Source organism: Cydia splendana, chromosome 19 (genome assembly GCF_910591565.1).
Source record: "Cydia splendana chromosome 19, ilCydSple1.2, whole genome shotgun sequence".
In the NCBI taxonomy this organism is placed as follows: Eukaryota; Metazoa; Arthropoda; class Insecta; order Lepidoptera; family Tortricidae; genus Cydia; species Cydia splendana.
The window spans coordinates 13,091,734-13,097,106 of NC_085978.1; positions in this window are offsets into that span (position 1 = coordinate 13,091,734).

Here is a 5,373-nt window from a genome sequence, read left to right on the forward strand (position 1 = left end):
GACAACTCTGGGGTGCAATTAGGATAGATAGGTATTCTCTCAGTATTCACTGTATTCAGTTTGTCACCAGACTGAGAACAGGGAAAATGCCTTAGGTAGTAAACTAAAGGGGCCCACTGATTAACAGTCCGCCGGACGGTATCGGCCTGTCAGAACAAAATTTTGACAGTTCCGAACAACTGACAGACCGATACCGTCCGACGGACTTTTAATCAGTAGGCCCCTTTATAACTTAAAATCAATGGGAAAATGGAATCAAACCCAAATAACACTATCTTTTTAAGATATGTACTTATTTATTTACTTCCAGTTATTATTATATGTATTTGTAAAAGTTAAAAATATAAATATTATTATATCATACCATTTAATACCAACATTAAAATGCTACATTTTGGGCACACAATACCATAATCTTTTGCGCCCGATAACTTAGCTGGGTCCCTTTCAAATCTTTCAATATATGATTTATATATAGTAAACTTTGCGATGCTTGTGCTCTGTGGAGTCATGTGTAGCATTGTTACCTCTCACACATATTACGTGTTCATCTGTTGCCACAGGGAACCTGGAGCAATCTAAGTAATCGGGCCATGATAATCCAAAATTAGCCATTAATCCATCACAATTGTGCCTCGCGGATTCACATAGGTGTCTGCAGGGCGGAATGGGTGTATCTAAAATTGTGCACACTGGAGCAAACATTGAACACAGGAAAAGCTTCAGATCTGATGAACAATTCACTTTTATCAAGGGGGTGAACTGATGAATTGCTGCTCCAGCATCCTTCTGATTCGTGTGGTTTAACGAATTCGGAAATATCGTTTGATTGTATTGAATCTGTTGACAGAGTGGAATTGTAATCGGCTCGCAACGTCCATGGTAGGGCAAAGGATCATCTTGCAAAACAGTATTAACACGTGAAGTTTCAGTAACAACGAGAGAAAATTAGTACTTTTAAAATAAGAAGAATACACAATCTTCCCATCATGAATTGTAGTCACTTGTAGTTACTTTCATATGTATCAAATCACTTCTCGTAATCTATAGTAACACGATCTGTGTGTTTTACTCATTGACTTATATGTACTACGTACCAGCGCGAGAGGCGAAACTGTTATGAAAAGTGCTCATATTATTATTCTGCCTACGTACGGGGTTATTAGGGTTCCGTAGCCAAAAAGCAAAAAACGGAACCCTTATGGATTCGTCATGTCTGTCTGTCTGTCTGTCTGTCCGTCCGTATGTCACAGCCACTTTTTTCCGAAACTATATATAAGAACTATACTGTTGAAACTTGGTAAGTAGATGTACCTATTCTGTGAACCGCATTAAGATTTTCACACGAAAATAGAAAAAAAAACAATACATTTTGGGGGTTCCCCATACTTAGAACAGTTAGAACTGAAACTCAAAAATAGATAGGATAGGTCTTCAAAAATAATATTGAGGTTTCTATCATTTTTTTTCTAAACTGAATAGTTTGCGCTAGAGACACTTCCAAAGTGGTAAAATGTGTGTGTCTCCCCCCCCCCCCCCCTGTAACTTCTAAAATAAGAGAATGATAAAACTAAAAAATATATATGATTACCATGCAAACTTCCACCGAAAATTGGTTTGAACGAGATCTAGTATATAAGTAGTTTTTTTTGAATACGTCATAAATCGTAAATCGCAAATTTATTATGTATTATTAGGTACTTGCTGCTACGGAACCCTTCATGGGCGAGTCCGACTCGCGCTTGGCCGCTTTTTTAATGACCTGCAATATTATACGACGTGAATATATAGGTGATACCGAGCAGGGATGTTGCGAATATTCGCATCCGCATTATTTTCAACATCTGCATCCGCATCCGCATAAATCGATGCGGAGCTCATGCAGATGCGGATGTCGACGAAGTCGGTAACAGGAACGTCTTAGAGGCGGCGTAAGTGCTAGGTAATTTCGTCATTTGACGTTTTTTAAGTATTACCAAATCTTGAAATCCGCATCCGCGGATGTCAAAAATCTGCATCCGTAAATCCCTGATACCGAGCAACTTTTCTAATGGGACCAACCACTAAACCGCAAACTTGAATATAATTTACCTTTTTGTATAACTTTTAATATACCGGGTGTGGCCTGTAATATGAGCAAAAAATTAAACTGTAGGCTGAACTCCTCATAATTATAGACCAACATTAGTTCAGCGACTTTTAAAAATAACTTGCATTTTGATTTTTAATACACTTTAAAGTTTATTCTAAGACGCAATGTATTGCGAATTGTGTTATGTTTAAGGCGTGACAAGCAACGTCAATCACAGTGATAATGGCGTCCATTGAAGATAATATTTATTTTGTATGAAAAATAGGGAGTCTAAAGACTTAATAATTTTTAAAAGTTGTCGAACAAAAGTATCACCGTTTGAGGAGTACAATCTACGTTTTAATTATTTGCTCGTGTTACAGGCCACACCCGGTATATCGCACGGGTGAAAACTAGAGATGCACCGGATATTCGGTTACTATCCGGTATCCGGCCTATCCGGCCATGATTTTAATATTCGGCCGGATACCGGATAGTCACCTACTATCCGGCCGGATACCGGATTGTAACATTGCTTGATTTCGGAGTAAACTAATTGCATTTAAGAAACAGTCTTGATCATAATCGTACTTGTTTATTATTTTAAAACAATTTAAACATTCCACTGACTTGCACGCGCACTCATTTCGAACCTAGAAATGTGTCCGCGCGAACGTTCACTAGGAAATAGGTCAAACCTGCAGAATGCACACCTGAAAAACCGAAATGCAGGTCTAAGCGCCGCTGGCCGAATATTCGGCGACCGGATACCGGATATTCGGCCGATGGTCAGGCCGAATATCCGGTATCCGGCCAAACAACTATCCGTTGATGCATCTCTAGTGAAAACGAGGATTCTTTCCTAGAATATTATTTCTATATGTATAATATTCTAAGTACATGAAATAAACTCAATTTATAATAACCATGCATGTGCCATGCATGTATTTTGTATATGCATTTCGTTGACAATCATAAGAATGACATTGAATTTTAAATGTTATAAAACCAAAGAGCTAACCGGAGGCCAGATCACCACATTCGTCCCTCCCCATCCCTGATCACATCTCTTCGATAAGTCGCCGAGGTGGTCTTGTGGCCCGTTGACTACGGCGCTACGTAGGTGAGTTTGCAGGTGTAGAGGTAGGATTTGGGTCAGGGGACAAACTTTCGTTGTTTCCTGTTTGAGGTGGAGGGCTCACCAAGGTGGAGTTAGGAGTGGCAGATGAGATTCGCGGCGGCCCAGGACTAGAAGTGGCATCGGGCGTACGAAACATATGTGTTGGGGGGGATGAAAGAGATTTGTATAAAATTCGTGAAAATTTAAATCAGAGTTGGGAGCAATGTTGCTGTAGAAAAATGTATTTATTTTTTGTTACTCGCAACTTTTTCTAGGAGGCCAAAGCAAACATAGAAGCTTTAGGCGCACACATGCGCAATTATATGGGGAATGATGGGGACATAACTTTCTTAGGAAGTGAACAGGCCTTGGTCTACTTACTCTTGAAAATGTTACGTGCATTAAAAAAAAAGAAATTAGCTCTTCTGCTATGTATTTTCTTGTTATTGGATAAAAATAAAAAAGAGTGTGGGAAAAGAAATTTGTTGGAGCACGTTGGAGTGACTGGGTGATTTTTGGTCACACAAACAGCGATTTTCTTCATAAATTTCAAAAAAATGGCGCGCACTGTTGTCATACGTCAAACACGGTAGTCCGTAACGTAGGACGACAACCCACACACAATCCTACGCGGCGGACTACAGCGGTGGGCGGGGCTTGTAGGACTTGTAGGACCCAAGAGGCATCCTACTTGGGTGTTGTAGGACGGCAAGTAGTCCGCAACCCCCATACACAATCCTACCCAACGAGGCGGACTACGAGGCGGACTACAAGGTACAAGGTAGAAGTGTGAATGGGGGGCTTAAGTCAATGTAATAGTAGTAACAGACTATCGCACCGCACCAAGGTCATTGTGCGACGCACCCATAAGTAAGAACGAGAAAGCGATATCTCTTTCTCGCTCTTACTTATCGGTGCGTCGCACAATGACCTTGGTGCGGTGCGATAGTGCGTTACGGCCTTAAGTTACGAACATAGATATATAATATTTAGAGATGACGTCAAAGCGAGCTGTCACTGTTACCACTTTTGTTTAGTATACGATTAACAATTTAACAACACCTTGCTGTAGCCATGTCGATAAAGGCATATCGATAAACTATCGACATTTCTTGCAATTTTAATTTTACTTTAAAGGTTTAACGATACTTACCTAAAATGAACAAAAACGCTTTTATTCTTTATTGTGGTTATCAGATCACAATTTTATCATCACGCCCCAGCAGGGAACGAAGGGAAAGTTCAGATATTTAATTAAAATACATAAATACCTACTAAAATATGTGTTCCGCAATAATTGAATTATTTTATTATATTCTAATATATTATTATTCATTAGCATTTCAATTATGTTTATGTTTAAAGAAGATATTGAAGCTTCAATTAATAGCTATTTCGTTCCGCTGTGTAGTGTTTATCGATATATAACATGATTAAAATCGACTTTTCACATCGCTAAAAGAGCACACATACACGTTTTTACGCAACATACACAGCTGCATGCAGCAAAAAAAGTTACACTTTGATTTGAAGTTCATCTTGTCAACAGTATGGTTGTCCTTTTTTGACAAATGGCATTTTTAAAAGAGCGAGGAGAGAGAAGTGATACTAGTTGCTGCGCCGTCAAAGTGAACAGATAACGTTGGGGCCTTGGTTTACGAAGTTACGACGTTAAACGGAAAAACAAGCAACATTGGTACGATTAACACCATGACACTTGCTCGACCAATGACGAGCTTTTTGCCCGGTGTTGCCAGCTTAAACTTGTAAAAAAGTAACTTTTGGTTTTATGAAATCGGGCCGCATAATATCGATCAAATAATCTTTCAGGATTTTAAACCGTTATTATTTATACAAATTGAAATGTCTAAAACAGACATGCAGGTCTTTGTCTTACTGACTGGTCTGATCTTAATGGCTTAAAAAATCTGCGTAAAAGGGATTGAATTATATGACATTATTGCCAGTATGGTTATGATCGAAAATGGATCGAAATGAGGTAAATTAAATGTCCAATGTAGTATTATGCATACGTATAAAAATAGTTTATAATCTTTCATTTCTAGATATTACTTCTACATTAAAATTTAAAATGCACTCTAATTTTCGTAATTTAAGCCATGAGCCATGACCAGTACAAAAACTATCATTAGTGTGGTATTTGTTACGGTTTATATGGTAA